Source organism: Scylla paramamosain, chromosome 1 (assembly GCF_035594125.1).
Source record: "Scylla paramamosain isolate STU-SP2022 chromosome 1, ASM3559412v1, whole genome shotgun sequence".
Taxonomy (NCBI): Eukaryota; Metazoa; Arthropoda; class Malacostraca; order Decapoda; family Portunidae; genus Scylla; species Scylla paramamosain.
Genome location: NC_087151.1, coordinates 9,515,001 through 9,532,500, shown reverse-complemented (window position 1 = coordinate 9,532,500; position 17,500 = coordinate 9,515,001). Strand labels below are relative to the sequence as shown.

At 44.9% G+C, this 17,500-nt stretch overlaps 1 long non-coding RNA gene across 1 annotated transcript in view; it reads left to right on the top strand.

The window, feature by feature from the left end:
* LOC135099809 (uncharacterized) overlaps positions 1 to 17,500 on the top strand; it is a 49,602-nt gene that overhangs the window by 486 nt on the left and 31,616 nt on the right. Inside the window, exon 1 of the long non-coding RNA XR_010268392.1 lies at positions 1 to 118. This exon is cut by the window's left edge and continues 486 nt beyond it. This is a non-coding gene — a long non-coding RNA (uncharacterized LOC135099809). The remainder of the gene's footprint in view (positions 119 to 17,500) is intronic.

The window sequence follows — 17,500 nt, the reverse complement described above, 5'->3', positions numbered from 1 at the left end:
GCTGTGTAGCGCCTCTGCCTCGTGTGGTCCTCCCTGTACCAGACGTGACCTGCAGGGCGCCTGTGCCGGGCGGTCCATCTCTCCAGCTGCAGCGCGGCTCACGACAACTCTCCCAAAAGTAAGCATAATAAGTCGTTCAGTTCTTAAGTTTCGTTTAGTGAGGGCGGCGGGTCGCGGCGGCCGCCCACGAGGACCGTGAAAGTCGGCAGTCTTTCAGGGAGGAGGGGGAAGGGGGAGGGCAAGTAGCGCCGGCGCGCAGTAGTTATTGCGCAGGTCCGTAACACCCCCTAGTGAGCTCTCATTGGTTCTGCCAGACTCTGCTTGTTAATTGGTAGTAATTTTTGAAAATTAAACAAGTGGAAAGGATCGGTTGGCCTGTGCTACGTTCGGCAACCTGGCGTCGGCCATTTTGTACATTGGGTGAGGCAGGTGATGGCGGAGGCGGCGGCTTAGGCCTGGTGCCGGCCACGCCGTCCACGCTTCCCGCCAGTCATGACCGCCCACACGCCCATCCACGCCCATAATGACCCACCCTCTCAACACCTTCATTCACCTCGGACGCCGCGAGCGTGCGGTGCAGGCGGGTCACGACGCTCACGCCCGCCTCGCCCTCGCCGCCGCTCATTCCTCACGCCCTGACTAACGCTCCGGCCTTTGCAATCCAGACAGAGAGAGAAAAAAAGACTTAGTATTTGGAAGTTACGCATTTCTGACTTTCTATTTAGTTTCACGGAGTTGGTGGGACATACACCACACGGGGACTTGCAAAGCTGGACTCAGTCGTTTTTTTGGCACTAGCACCTGCCACGAGGACTGACTCCCGGTGCTGCTACCGGCACTCAGGGAAGTGAGTCTGCCGCTCATACACTCCACAACACTCAGTACTCGATTTGTAAACCACCTTTCCATTAGTCAGTGAGTTTAGTGCATCGTCTGGGAGCTGATTGTCTCTAATGCAAACCCACGTACAGTTACAACTTATACATACACACATGGACTTAGACATTCAGTGCACACACACACACACACACACACACACACACACACACACACACACACACACACACGCCTACGATTCAATATTCAAAGTCTTGCAGATAGTCGGTGATGGACTGAATATGACATGGCGAGACAGATATACGAATATAGGGAGAGAAGGACAGAGAGAGACAGAGACAGAGATCCAGCCGGTCCGTAGAGAAGGAAGAAGGAACAGGAGGAGAGTTTGGAAAATTACCTCCAAGACTCGTGGCGGTCGGTCAGTCAAGGTCGAGTGAGTGTTGGAAGATTTCGTGCAGCGTCGATGGCGTTGCGAGGTCGAGCCTTTCAACAGGTCGACTTTAAGAGCACATCCGGGAAGTGTGTGTGTGTGTGTGTGTGTGTAGAACTTGATGTATGTATGATACTCGTATTATGCTTGATGCGTATCGTCTAGAGTTGTGTATGTGTGTGTGTGGGTGTGAGTGTGTGTGTGTGTGTGTGTGTGTGTGTGTGTGTGTGTGTGTGTGTGTGTGTGTGTGTGTGTGTCTATGTGTGTAAAAAAACAACAACCAAAAGAGAAGACCTTAATGTTGCAATAATTTTTTAAGGCAGATAATTTTACTGTCGAGGCCACTGCGCGTGATTCATCATTTTTAATTTTTTTTTTCTTTTTCTTCTTCTTTCTTCTTTTATTTGCAAAGTCGAGAATTTTGCCAGAAGTTTTGGTTGATGTGACGAAGTTGCTGACTGTAAAACACCATCGGACTGGCTGGGATATAAGAAAAAATACGAGTGCGTGTGTGTGTGTGTGTGTGTGTGTGTGTGTGTGTGTGTGTGTCTGTGATCCTGCCGTGCCCGTGGCTAAGATTTTTCTTTCTCTTACCCTCTGTGGTCAACTTCCTGCCCTTTTGTGATGGGCGCGCAATAATATCCTGACAGACCGTAAAACACACACACACGCACACCGCGCACACACACACACACACTCACACACACATACACACACACACACTGTCAGTAATTCACGCTTGGTCGGGAGTTTCTTGTGATAGGAGGACGCGGATTATGGATTATTTCCTTCAGTTATACCTGTCCATTAAGACTCGAATTACCTGTGATTTACAAAGGCTGATACCTGTTCTCCGCCGCCTGTTTTTTTTTTCTTTTTTTCCTTTATCCCAGTATCTCTCGCTTACTTAAGCCGAGTCATCGATGAATATTATTTTACATTTTTATACGACCTCAGCGTAGGTATTTCTACCTCTTTTTTGTGCGCTGCCGGTGCGTAAAAATAAAATTATTTCACCTGCTGCATACGTGTATTGTGTGTGTATGTGTGTGTGTGTGTGTGTGTGTGTGTGTGTGTGTGTGTGTGTGTGTGTGTGTGTGTATGTTAGTGCCAAGGACGGGCGAGGGTGACCATCCGTGGCGGAGAAATACAAGTGTTGGTTGTCTCGGGTCTTCCCGAGGAAGCGGCGGGCGGGCGGGCGGGCGGGCTGGCGGGTTGGGTGTCTCGGGGGGCGGCGGCCGGAGCGGCGAAACGGACGGGCGTGAAGATGAGACAGCGTGATGTATAAGTGTATTTTTCCCTGTTTCTCCCCCTGTTGCTTTGTTCCTCAGCGCTGTGTCGCGGCGTGGCACGCGGCGGCCAAGTCTTGGTGAAGCTTGAACAACTGGCGTCAAGATGTGTCAGTATGAGTCAGCAGGAAAAGATAACACGCGCCCCGACACACCTGTGAAAAGGAAACGATATTTGTACAACCACAGCAGGAAAAAAAAAGAGGCAAAAGGAATCACATGAAACAAGTAAAAAGTGTCGTGACGGGAGGGTCGGCGGTGGCGGAGGCGGAGTGTGAGAGGCTCCGCCACTGCCCCGCCGCCTCCCTCCCACCGCCTTCTACAGCGCAAGGCAGTGGTGATGGTGGTGGTGGTGGTGGTGAGTGGTGGTCGGTGGTGCTGTGATGCTTGTGAGGTATTGAGAACAGCGATGATTTAGTGGTGGAGGTGGCGTGACAGTGTCCGCGGCGGCGGCGGTGGAGGCGGCGGCGACGGCGCGGTGGTCGTGTGATCGAGGGCCGGTGGTGGTGGTGGTGGTAGTGGTAGTGGTGCAGCATTAGTGGCGTTGACGTGGTGGTGGCAGGTGGTGGTGGTAGCAAGTGGTGGTGACGGTGGTAGTGGTGGTGTGGCCTCACCCGTTGACTCACCACACAGCGCCAAGCAACCAAGGGGAGACTTGAAAAAAATTCACCACCATAGAAAAGCCAACTCTGCTTCACCGTCCAACAGAAAGCTTAACACTTGGAATTTTTTCCTGGAGTCAACACGTCCCTGGAAGGCGACACGCCCTGCTGTGCTGCGAGGTGTTGTCCCTTCCCTCGCTTGACTTCACCGTAGGGTCATTGGCACGCCTTGACCTTCCGTGACCTCCCGCTAGTTTAGTGCCGAGGTTGAGTACACCTACACCAGGAAGTGAACGCTTGTTTCGCCGCTGGCCTCCGCCGCTGCCGCCCCGCTACCACCGCCGCCCGCCGCGAGGGATGAAGGAAGGAAACACCGTCCCGCTCACTGATAAGGAACAACGTAAGATAGAATTAATAGTTGTATAACATGTGCTTGTTCATTATGCAATCAAGCATTAGTATTAATCGAAAGCAACAGACTTCCAGCAAAGTGTGTTAATTTTTCTCTATTATAATTTATTTTTTATTTACTTTTTTTTTCTTTTCAATTTGCATGCGACTCTGGTGTTGTGAATCACCGCAGACCTTTATTTACCATCACTTCTCAGAATCTATCAACACCAATGAGCGGCCCACACTCTGTCAGGCGTGCAAGTTCGCGCGTTGGGGAAGAAAAAATATATTCAGGCCGTCCAGTAATTGGTGACGTTGGAATTCTCACTTAATCAAGGCATTAATTAACCTGACCGTGGCACAAGGACCCGGCCAGACCACCTTGCTAATTAACCCGCCCATGGCCTGCCTCCTCCTCCTCCTCCTCCTCTTTTTCCTCTTCATCCTCCTCCTCCTTCTCTTCCTCCTCTTAACCACGCGTCTGGCTTCCTTAGCGGGACGGGTCGGGGGATGGAAGAAGCTGCGGTCGGTGTGACGTGAGGTTACTTGGGTCAGACGCGAGCCAGTCAGCTCAAGTAAACTTGAATGTGTTGGGTTTTGCTCAGAGCCGATCAGGTGAGCCAGCGATTGCCGAGATAAGGGTGACTTCCCCAAGCGGGTTAATCAGTGTCATTTTAATCTTATCTCTCTCTCTCTCTCTCTCTCTCTCTCTCTCTCTCTCTCTCTCTCTCTCTCTCTCTCTCTCTCTCTCTCTCTCTCTCTCTCGGTCACTTCCATGTCATTCACTCATCCCATGGTCTATACCGCCTCAGTTTTATTTTGTGTTCTCTTTATCTAGGTGTGGGGAGAAAAGAAGTTCGTTTTATTGAATTTCTTGCGTCATAGTTTTGTTCCCTCGTCTACCAAGTTTTGTAATCAATGATTATTTATATATTTTTAACATTTTAAAGTATTTCTGTTTATTATTATTATCATTATTATTATTATTATTATTATTATTATTATTACTACTACTACTACTACTACTACTACTACTACTACTACTACAACTACTATTACTACTACCACTATAAAATTTTCACCTATCGAATTAGCGTTCTATTCTATACCATGACTAATATTGATATCACTACCTATTACATTATGCATTACTATTATCAACACACTTTTTTTTTTTATCTTTTCCGTTACACCACCTCAGCATTTATTCCAGTATTTTATTTTCCCGTATCCTCTTAAGATTACACCTCGAAACACTTGTAGTCTTGCTCTGGCGCTCACCACACACATACACACACACACACGTCCAGTATATAAGTTCCAGCTTTCGCTCGCTTTAGTCCTACTTATATTTAAAAAGTAATCCTTTACATACAAATGGTTCCTTTGCTTACTTGCAGTCCTGTCAGCAAATCCTAAACACACATATGCATGCAAGTCCATGGTACTCTTGTCATTAAATTGTACACATACATACATACGTACTGTATATTATATGTATGTGTCTGTCTGTGTGTGTATATGTTTGTGTGTGTGTCTTGCTTATACATGGGGAGGCAATTAATGTTAAGCACGAAAGGTCAAAACTTGATTATCTTTTTATATTTTTGTTTTCATCAATAAATCTAGTAGACGTTCCCGATTAGCCTTTGAGCGAGATAAACTGGACAGTGTTACCCTTCACTGCAAACCGTTCAGCCTCAAACAACGTGCAATATTCTCTTCTGGTATATGTCTTGTTAATACTTTGTGGTGAAAATAATTAAGTGATGAATGTTATGTGCGCTCTCTCTCTCTCTCTCTCTCTCTCTCTCTCTCTCTCTCTCTCTCTCTCTCTCTCTCTCTCTCTCTCTCTCTCTCTCTCTCTCTCTCTCTTTACCCTTTCATCGTGTAAAATAAATGTTTATTCATCGCCATAACCGTTAAGATATCAGATAAAAATAGTATGTTTATATGACTAAAATTTAATTAATGCACTTCTTTTCCATCAACCAATATTAACTTTGAGAGAGAGAGAGAGAGAGAGAGAGAGAGAGAGAGAGAGAGAGAGAGAGAGAGAGAGAGAGAGAGTATCGTCAAATATAAATAAAAAGTAAAATGGAAAAAAAAGAAAACTCTTTATATTTTGATTTTTCACATATGCAAAACTAGCTTCCATTTTTTCTTTATGTAAGCGACGGAATATTAATTACATAGCTATTTCGTGTTTATTCACCTCCCTCTCTCTCATCCATTCTTTTCTTGTTATCTCTAAGCCTCGCAACAGTAGCCTGAGAAACATAACGACTTCAGCGAACAAATTATGAGTAAAGACTGACTCATTTTTCCTCATGATGACTCGACAGTGACTGCGTGTGTGTGTGTGTGTGTGTGTGTGTGTGTGTGTGTGCTTACTTGCTCTAGTAACATCAGTTGACTCACGTGTGGGTATATAAGTCATATACTCAGCTCACTCACTGACTCCTCGTTGGATAATTCACTGGTCGTTATATAAGGCGGAATAATAATTAACCTATTGGCACACTAATTATCTCGCTGCCTTACTGACTGAATAACTAGGCTGATGATCGATTACTTTGGCTCTCTCTCTCTCTCTCTCTCTCTCTCTCTCTCTCTCTCTCTCTCTCTCTCTCTCTCTCTCTCTCTCTCTCTCTCTCTTCTGTATTGATGCAAATATGATGTGCACATGTTATTTTATTCTTACTCTTTATCTTCAACATTTTTTGTTAGATGGTGAAATGCTCTCTCTCTCTCTCTCTCTCTCTCTCTCTCTCTCTCTCTCTCTCTCTCTCTCTCTCTCTCTCTCTCTGTTCATTTTTGGAATCTCTTTATTAAAATTCCTCCTTGAAAAATCTGTTTTGGCACACGTAATACGTTTTTTCTTCCTTTTGGTGTTCTTCGTGCATGGTTTTCTCGGTGGTTTTCGTTATTTACTAGGCAACGGTGAAATTTTCCTGTCAGTGAGGAATTGACTACTTTGAAAAACTTACATTTGCTGGATATTCTGCCTCACACTTACATATTCCGGTGTGGCTCACAAGGGTAAATATTTCTTCCCTTTCAACATTCGAGATTACGTCCAAAAGAGAGAGAAAGAGAGAGGGAGAGAGAAAACACACACACACACACACACACACACACACACACACACACACACACACACACACACACACACACACACACACACACACACACGCAGAATATTATTATTTTTGGAGAATTGCAATTTTTTTTTTTCGCCCGAACCATTTCTGTCGAGAATTACCCGAGCATAACAACAACGACCCTATGAAGACCTCCACGTGACTGTATAATACTCCTCCTCCTCCTCCTCCTCCTGCTCTATGTATATGCTTCTCGTCCTGCTTCTCTTCTTCCTAGTTCTCGTCCTCGCCGTCGTCTCGTCTCCGTTGTCCTCATCCTTTTCTTCCTCCTCCTCCACGTATTTATCCTTCGTCCTTCTGCTCCTCTTCCTCGTTCTTCTCCTTGTCCTCGTCATCATCCCCGTCCTCCTCCTTTTCCTCGTTGTCCTCGTCCTCCTCCTCCATTCACCAGTCCTCCAGCTCCTTGTTCTCCTCATGTTTTTTTTTTTTTTCTCATCCTCCTTCTCCTTCTCCTCTTCCTCCTCCATCTCCTTCCTCAAGAACATCAAACGCAAAGAAAGAAAAGCTCGCTCACGTAAAGAAAGAATATGAAAAAAAGTGAAGAAAGATCCAGGCGTTAATGCAAATAAATTAATAGTAAGAAAGTATTAAAAAATATTATGTAGGAATTACCAAATGTAGTGAGCACTTCATATTTTTGGAAAGTATATATTTGAAAATTAATATTCGTAGTATATATTTTCGCCTCTGCGTGGTGTGTGTGTGTGTGTGTGTGTGTGTGTGTGTGTGTGATATCAAATGGATATAAAAAGCAAAACATTGGAAAAAAAAATTGCGAACTAGATAAGCGAGTATAACTTGTTAAAAAAAAAAAATGTTTAGAAAAATACAAAGTTTTACGATGAACGAGAGACTGATACACACACACACACACACACACACACACACACACACACATACACACACACACACTCACACACACACACACACACACACACACACACACACACACACACACAACGTATACTGATGAGTTGGATGATATATTGCAGGAAAAATAGCAGGGCAGAGAAAGCTTTCATTGTGAACTGTGATGGTGGCTGTGGTGGTTGTGGTGACGTGACGCACAGAGGGAAGAGCGGCTGTTGTGGTGACGATGGTGTTGGTGATGGTGACGGCCATATATTTCTCCTTTGTATAGTGGTGAATGATATTTGTACTGCGTTCGTATTTTTATAAGAGTTTATGTAATGATTGGAACTTATTAGATTAAAATTAAAGCGAGAACGTGAATTTTCTTAGTGTGGTAAAAAAAAAAAGAAAAAATGAAAATGTGGAATGCGTTTATGTATATCTCAAAATGTTCCTCCTTGTAATGTTGTGTTGTGAAGATGATAATGATATTCTTCCTGAGTCCAGTTAAAGTATATATATATATATATATATATATATATATATATATATATATATATATATATATATATATATATATATATATATATCTCGATTAAATGGTATACTCGTATTCTAGGATCTTCAAGAGAGAGAGAGAGAGAGAGAGAGAGAGAGAGAGAGAGAGAGAGAGAGAGAGAGAGAGAGAGAAAGAGAGTATCATTGTATCATATTCTATTGCAGTCGCGTGATGTATACTATGCTTCGTTCTGTATTAATTTTGTATTCCTTGAGCTATTTGTATTAATGTTTCTGTTTCTTTTGTAATGTTTCCCGTGTTGGTGTGTGTTTTGTGTCCTGTGGCGCTGTGTTGCTGTGCACATGTCGTTTTTTGCGTGTTCTGTTCTTGATAGGAGTGTTGCGTGAATGTCTCTTACTGTGTCCCTTGTGTTATTTGTGTTGTAGTGTTGCTTTCTTCGATACCAAGTTTTTTTTCATAGTTATTCAATATTTATCACTTGCACCACTATTTTCTGACTATTACTAAGACTACTATGTTTGCAATATATTTACTTCTTTACTATCACCACCAATCACCACCATCACTGCTATCTCGGCCACTTCCATCACCACAACCTATACAGAGTTATCACCGCCATCACCTATTATCCACCACCGTGCCATCATCAGTATCATCACCACTATCACATACCGTCTGCTGCTGCCACTATCACCACCGTTATCACCGACACCACTACCACCACCTCCTCCTGTTTTGTCAATATTACTACGACATTCGGTTTGTTTATTAGTTTTTTTTTTCTTTCTTTCTTTTCTTTTACTATCTCTACTTTCGATACCAATACCGCCACTACCAAAACTTCCACTACTATTACCACAAGCGTTAGATATTACCACATTCCTTTCGCTACCACCATCACCACCACCACTGCTGCTAACATACCACACTCAATGGCAGCATATACTGGATAACATCATCACTTATCCTTCGCCTCCAACACCACAGTATACTTTACCCCGCCACCACCACCAGTACTACCACTACCACCACCACCACCACTCCCACCATCCCCACAACGTATATAGTTACAGCATAGTCGTCACCCCCTTCCCCCCTCCTAACCTACCCCTTTCTACCCCCCTTCTACCCCTTCTACCCGTTCTACCCTGCACCCTTCCCTGCTTCCCTGCCCCAGCTGCACCTCTAGTCCTCTGCCCTCTACCTCCTCCTCCTCCTCCTCCTCCTCCTGCTACTGCTACTGCTGTTACACGTGATATACTGCTGCTTGTATTTTTGTATTTTTGTATCTTTTTATTATTTATTTCAGTAGTTTTATGCTGCACAACTATACCTTTTAGTGTATAGTTATTGGGTATTCTGTGTGTGTACTTACTCTCTCTCTCTCTCTCTCTCTCTCTCTCTCTCTCTCTCTCTCTCTCTCTCTCTCTCTCTCTCTCTGAAATGCTAACAGGTATATATAGTATTTCCACATGTTACTATCTATGTACATCTTTTAATTGATCAAATGTGGAGGTAATGTTTTGCAGGGAATTGTCAAATACTGTTGGCATTACATACATACACATATACATACACTCATACATACATACTTCCTCCCTTACCCGTCTGATCTTCTTCCCTGTAAATATTTACCCGTGAGTCGCTCAATGGGAGGGAAGTAAGTAACGTTTGGAAGCCGCGATCAGGAGTACTGTACTAATGATCGTCTTGAATCATTACTGCATTATTACCAGAAACATTGATAACACACGCCACGGGAGAGAGGGAGACAGAGAGAAAACGCGCCTTTTGCTTACTGGCACACACACACACACACACACACACACACACATGAACAAAAAATAAGATGGAAGAGAGTAACACTGTCTCGTCGGTCCCGTAGACGCGAGATGAGAGTGAGGGATGGCATGGGGGAGATGAAGGGAAAGGGAGATGAAGTGGAGGCCAGGAGGAGGACGAGGAGGAGGGTACATGAAACAAGGAAGAGGAGGAGGGAAAGAGAGATGAAGCAGGGGAGTGAGTGAGGGAGGAGGAGGAGGAGGAGGAGGAGGAGGAGGAGGAGGAGGTTAGGGACGGCAACCGAGTGAGTCAAATGGTGCCAGAGGAGAGAGTATGTTAGTGGCTCCGAAAAGAAGAAGAAAAAACAATGGGAGGGGGAAAGAGGAGGAGGAAGAATAAGAGAACGACCAGGAGGAGGAGGAGGAGGAGGAGAACTGGGAGTGATGGCGAGGACGAGAAGGCAGACGCTAAAGCTTAGGCGCTTTTAAAAATAAAAGATAAGCAAGAGAGAGAGAGAGAGAGAGAGAGAGAGAGAGAGAGAGAGGGAAAGAATGGGATGCGTGGCGTCAGTGGTGAAGCTTTACTGTAACCAGACTTTCCCTCCTCCTCCTCCTCCCTTCTCTCTCCCCTCCCACCTCTCCCTCTCTCCCTCCCCCACCCTCCTGTCTCCGTGTCGCTTTGATGCTGTTTAACCCTCAGTCGTGGCTGCCGTGGCGCTGTGAGAGGTGTGCCGAGGCTGTGGGTGTGAGAGCCTCTCCCCCACACACTGTCATTCGTATCGGTGGACGCGGCCGGGAGAGAGAGAGAAAGAGAGTGGGGAGAGAGAGGGAGTGAGAGAAAGAGAGTCGGGTGATTATGTAACCCGATGCTCCACCCTCAGGAATGACTCACCACAGGCTCCCATAGCTGGTGTTTTGTGGGTATGGTGGTGTTGCGTGCGTGCGTGCGTGTGTGTGTGTTTTGTCTTGTTATTCTGTTGGGTGACTGTGGTGGTGGTGGTGGTAGTGGTGCTGGTGGCTGGTCTTTGCCGTGGTGGTAGTAAATGTATGATGGTGGTGGTTGTTGGTATTGAATCTGATAGTGATGTGAGATTTTCTTAGATGGTGTTGTCTGGGTGTGGTGTTTAATGGTGTCTGGTTTGTGGTTTACGAGTATAGCGCTGTGATGGAGATGCTAACGGTGATAATGAATATAGTGAGGTCTGTTTGTACTCTGGACGTTTCCTCTCATTATTGTGTATGGTGAAATATACGTGTAGTGCTCCTGGTACGGTACTAGAAAGCGACGTGTGGTTTACTCTAACGGTACAGCAGCTATAGTGGTACAGTCATGGTTAACACTCGAGTAATCTTCATGCATTCACGTCTACTGTCTTAAGCTCTTCGCCTCAATCCTCTCTCCTTTGATCTGCCAGGAACCTACGACTTGTCAGCTTTTGTAAGGAGACTATCTGGAGATCAGAGGACTTTTGATGGAGAGAAGGCATAAACAGTGCAAGTGAGTGTTAGTTACCTGACTTACAACCATCTCTGTACTTACGGTGGTGAGGGTGGTAGTGTGATGTTTATTGGTGATGTAAATGCTGTAGATGCTCATGGTACTTTATATAGGATGTTCTGATGGTGGTGTTGTGTGGTGCTTCTCATGTGGTGTTGATGGTGCTAAGGGTGTTGGTGGTGTGATGTACAGGAATCGTGGAAGTCAGCGGGAGTGAAGTTGTCCATAAGTGATTGGATATTCTGAACAGTGCTATAGTTCAATCAATGGTTGTGTGCTCGTGTGTCCATTCATCGAAGGTGCAGTGATTATAGTGTACTAGTGATGGATGTATGCTTATGATATACTTCAGGTAGTGGTGGAAGTGGTCGTTAGTGGTGATGGTGATGGTATTGCTGGTCGTCCTTTTGTGTGGCTACTAGTGGTGGTGTATGTCCTCCTTATCCCGCGGTAGAACATAGTGCTGTTTTCATCTCGTTTATGAAAGGTGTTGAGGGTATGGGCGTGGTGGTGTTGTGGGGAAGATGGAACACTCTTTCCTTTCTCAATTCCTTCCTTTCTTCCGTCACGCCTGCCCCCTACTCGTATGCCTTCTTTCTTTGTTGTTTCCTCTCTTACTTTACCATTGTTGTGTGTTATGTGTTACGTGCAGACTTTCTGCCCTTCCCCATTTCCTCCTTTCTTCGTTTCTTGCCTCTCGAGTCCCGTAACAGTAAAGAGGAGTAGAGTAGAGGAGTGGCTTCAAGTGGCCTCTATACTACAAGAGCCACGTATACAGTAGTTTTAGATGGGTAGTATATTCAGGAACGTAAACTTCAGTGTTGTAATAAATTAAAGTGCAAAGCTGATCGTGCAGCAGAGACTGATACCATGGTTCAAAGGAGAGAGAGAGAGAGAGAGAGAGAGAGAGAGAGAGAGAGAGAGAGAGAGAGAGAGAGAGAGAGAGAGAGAGAGAGGGAATCAATAAACCTTGAAATAGGAGCATGAAAAAAAAAAAAACGAAAAAAAATCATGTTGAACCAAGATATCAACTCAACACATCACCTCTCATTCAATTTCCTTGCTTGCTGTGTACTTGAGCATGTCCGTGTTGTTGTTGCTGTTGGTGTGGGTGCGAGTAATGAAGCGATGCACACACGATCCACACACACAAGGCTCCTGCAGCAGGTGTTGTGGGAACCATGACCGATGACCTCACGTGGTCGTTCCTGCGTGAAGTGCTGACCGCTGTAAGAACCATATTCTGAAATGCTTTCATGCTGCACCTCCATTGCATTGAAAAAGGCTCTACTAAATGAAGTTACACGACTTTTAATGGTGTTTTTGTGGTTCTAGTGGCAGATTAACAAGCTTTCTACATTATTGACAGGAGAAACACTCTTGAAAACCCGGCTAATCATCTCTGTGGCCTTTGAAAATAGTCGTGGTGAGGGAGCAAAGCATTTGGGAATACGAGGCTAAGGACGGGCTAGGTTAGGTTAGGTTATGTTAGGTTGGGTTGCTCAGTGGCAGGGATTGGACACGTGGTAGAGAGAGTGATGCAGTACACATTATTTCTGGAGCATTTCTTGTCTGGCTGAGTGATGGAGTAATTGATCAATAGCCTGGTGAAGTGGTGAGAAGTGATGATCAGTTTGCACAAGGGATGGAGGGTAAACAAGCCCGAGCCCACGGGACGAAGAGAGAGAGAGAGAGAGAGAGAGAGAGAGAGAGAGAGAGAGAGAGAGAGAGAGAGAGAGAGAGAGAGAGAGAGTTCATATATCACTGGGTTCTTTTTGAAATGATTGAGGTATGGATGGATTAGTGTGTGTGTGTGTGTGTGTGTGTGCGTGTGTGTGGCACCACTTTGGTCACTAGTTTATGGTTTGACATTGCATTGAGTTGTGGCTTTTGTGGGTGTAAAATATTTTGTACTTTTGTGTGTGTGCCCTGAAGTTTACTGAGTTGTGTTGTCATGAGTGAGTGAGAGGTTAAGTGTGTGTGTGTGTGTGTGTGTGTGTGTGTGTGTGTGGTAAGTAGAACTGAAAAAAAAACTGCAAATGTTAAACAAGCCAGGTAAAAAAAAAAAAAATAAATAAATAAATTCAAATACAGTGATTTTGTCATAGTAAGGAAAGACATAAAGGTGGAAATAGTGAAGAAAAAGCTAGAGATAATGTTGATAATAATGATGATGTTCGAAGGGTGATGTTAATGATGATGCTTATGATGATGCAGTAGGTGTGTTGCTAGTGACGGTTCAAGCTTAAAGATATAAGTAAAGATGTCATAACGTTAACCTGCACTCATATAATGTTAGCAACGATCCGTCATGCAAAGGGAGGCAGTGAGAGGCCAGAATACTCCAAATTGTGAAGAATTTAGAGACGAGGCTGAGAAATTTTGCCTTTGTCGTGGTGATGCCTTGAAGAGTAAAAGAAAATGGAAACTCCCCTCTCTCTCTCTCTCTCTCTCTCTCTCTCTCTCTCTCTCTCTCTCTCTCTCTCTCTCTCTCTCTCTCTCTCTCTCTCTCTCTCTCTCTCTCTCTCTCTCTGATGAATTCCTCGGGAGTGAGAAGGATCAGTGACGTAGGTAGGAGGGAGGTGGGAAGGGAGGCAGGACGAAGAGAGGAGGGAGGGAGGGAAGAAGAGAAGATTGACATTCTTCCTTGGTGGAGAGAAAATGTAAAGGGAGAGGAGAGGAGGGAGTTTAAGAAAATAATTAAGGCTTAACACTTAGGGTAGGATTACATAGAGAGAGAGAGAGAGAGAGAGAGAGAGAGAGAGAGAGAGAGAGAGAGAGAGAGAGAGAGAGAGAGAGAGAGAGAGGTAACAATGCTAGTGTAAAGGAGGTGATGGGGAAGGGGAAGAGAAGTATAGGAGGAGAAGAAGGGGATTGAAGTAAGAGAGAAAATATGAAGGAAATAGTTATGATTATGAAAGATTATAAAAGAAATTGATAAATAAATAGATAAATAGAAAGACAGAAGACAAATGAACACAACAAATAGTAAGGGAAAGAAGAAAGATAAAGAAAAGACAACAAGAAAAGAAAGAGGAAGAGATAACAAGAGGAGAGGACAATTTTACCTACTTCCACATAACCTGGAAAAAAAGAGGGAGAGGGAGAGAGAGGGAGAGGGTGGAGTAGGAGAGAGGGAGGGAGGTAAGCAGGTAGGCAGCGAATTAGGGAGGCAAGAAAATGAGGGAGGGAGGGAAATAAGAATTACCTGAGCGTCTGTGATGTTCTTGTCCATTAAAAGAGAGGCGATGTGGCGGGGCTGAGCTGCGGACACTGGCTGAAGGGTACAGGGTCAGGCAGCGTTGGTCTTGCTTAAGTTACAGCTGATGAAGTTTGAATGTTTTGAAGACTTCTTATTATTTTTTTATTGCTGTTATTCTTATTATTGATGTTGTTGTTATTATTTGTTTTTATTTGTTTAGGACTGTGATCTTTCTCTTTTATTCTCGTAAGTCTTTCTGATCTTTTAGAAATACGATTAATGTATTATCTCTCTCTCTCTCTCTCTCTCTCTCTCTCTCTCTCTCTCTCTCTCTCTCTCTCTCTCTCTCTCTCTCTCGCTCTCTCTCTCGTTTTTTTTTTCTTTTTTTTAGTGGGCGGTTTTCAGATGTTAGAGGTGAAATTTTGTTGCCTCCACTTTGTTTCCATTGAGGAAATTAGGTTTATTATTATTTTCCTTGCCAGAATTATTGCCACCACTACCACCATCACCATTACTACTATTACTGCAACTACAACTACGTGTGTACCATTGACTGCACCATTATTTCTACGACTATTACATACTATAACTAATGCTTTCCATTAGCAGCAGTAGTAGTATTAGTATTAGTAGCAGTAGCAGAAGCAACAGTAGGAACAGTAATAGTAGTAGCAGTAGTAACACACACCTCCACCACTATCACTACCACACACCACTAACACCACCGTCACCACCACCACCACGAACCAAACACCACCAACACCATCACTACCACCACGAATGAGAGCCTTTTCACCACCACCACCACCACGAGCGGGAATAGATATAAATTTTCACGGAGTCGCCGGCGTGAGATATTTCCGCTGCTTCATAGAGGTCTTCAATTTTCCCAAAGATAATTACACTCGAAAATTACAATGCCATTACGCCAGCGAGCCCGTGGTGAGTGGCAGGACTCGTCTGGGGCCGGATATAATTACCTTGCCTCCATTTTGACGTCCAGTAATAAGAACCAAATAAATCTTTCCATTTCCGCCGGTATACTTAGAGAGAGAGAGAGAGAGAGAGAGAGAGAGAGAGAGAGAGAGAGAGAGAGAGAGAGAGAGAGAGAGAGAGAGAGAGAGAGAGAGAGAGCATATACAAACACATCAACTCAGGGATATGTATACTGTATAAGTCCATGGGATTACTGTGTGTGTGTGTGTGTGTATGTGTGTGTGATGAGCACGTGAGGTCGGGCATGAGTGACGGAACAGAAGCCTGGAGCAATTAGGTTCTGAGCGCGCTGTGTTGTGTTGTGTTGTCCTTTCGCGGCACGAGGGATGAGACGATCTGTTGTTCTGCCCCGCCCTTCCTTACCCTGCCCTTCCCTACCCTTCCCTGCCCCGCCCTGCCCTTTCCCTCAGTACCCAGCCGTACCCATCTCCCTGCCCCTCACTGTCACCCCTTTACTAACCCCGCACGTCATTCCTTCCCCTCCCTATCCCTCCCACCTTGGTATGTTATTCTCTTCCCTCCCAACCCCATGTCCCCCGTGCCTTTCTCCTCCCCCCTCCCATCTTCCCAAGGCTCCTGTCACAATAGGTACCCCTCCTCCTCCAGTGTCCCCAACAAGTGGCCGAGGACATCATTAGCTCTTAGGCCGTGAAAGGAAAACCATAAACAAGATTTAAGGAAATTATTGAAGGCATGAAAGTGTGTTAAACGGATTTGGAAGGATTAGCTACCATAGAAAAGGAGGAGGATGAGGAGGAGGAGGAGGAGGAAGACCTTGGGGGAGGAAAGGATACCCACGGGTGTGCCTGGCGTCCGTCACCTCTCGCCTGACTTCCTTTCTTCCTTGCGTGTTTATTTTTCCTAATCCTTCGTCGTCATAAGGTCGTTGGCGGGTTGGATTCCGCCGACTTCTCTTTATTCCCTTCTTTGCTTCGGGTGGGCTGGCAGGAATACACACACACACTCACACACACGAATATATAACAATGCAAGTACAATTTTTTCCTTCTTTTTGCTCATAAAAATGCAACATTTTATAACAACTTAAGTATATTAGGTTACTAATTATGCGTGCTCGCTACAAAAGAAAAAAAGAAAGAATAAAAAAATTCTTGACTCCTTGTAAGAGAGAGAGAGAGAGAGAGAGAGAGAGAGAGAGAGAGAGAGAGAGAGAGAGAGAGAATATGCGTGGAGTGAGAGAGCCCTGTTGCTAAGTCTGAGTGGTGATGCATATCATAAAGGTCATCAAAATAATGTTCTCACTGTACATAACACGTGTTGCACAGAGTTATGTGTATGACTTAGTAAGCTCAAGGCATCTCCAAGCAAAGGGTATAATCTTGACGTATATTATATTGCATTAGTTACCCCCTCTTTTTTTTTTTTTTTTTCTTTCTCTCTTTTCCTAACGAGCGTCTGTGAGAGGTTCATGTGGCTGTGGAATGTTCCCTCAAGACTCAAGAGGCTCCAGTCGGCTTCGTCCTCACCCAGCTGATGTGGCGTTTTTTATTTACACTCCACACACGCCTCAGCGCATCTCAGCCTCAGCGGGGCGGACACAGCGACTCGAGAGACAGCCAACGCAGGCGAGACAGGGGCTTCACCTTAGCAGTTCACTCCAGGAGAAAAAAGAGAAAGAAAAAAAGGAGAAAAACAAGGGTCGCGCAAGAAATAAGAATTCTCGTGGACTCCCTTATTTCGAGGCGGCCTGCGGGTAACCCTTTCCTAGCCACCACTGTTGCCACGTTTGCTTCCAGAGTCCAGACACACCTATGCATTTGCCCCACAAGTCTCAAGCACCAGCCACATCTTGGGGACACTGTGCAGGGGCGCCGGTTTATCTTTGTAAGGGCGAGGGAAAGTGTGGATTTTGTTGATTCATTCAGGCTGTGGTGGTGGTGGTGGTGAGAACCTGAGGGAGTCGTCTACCTCG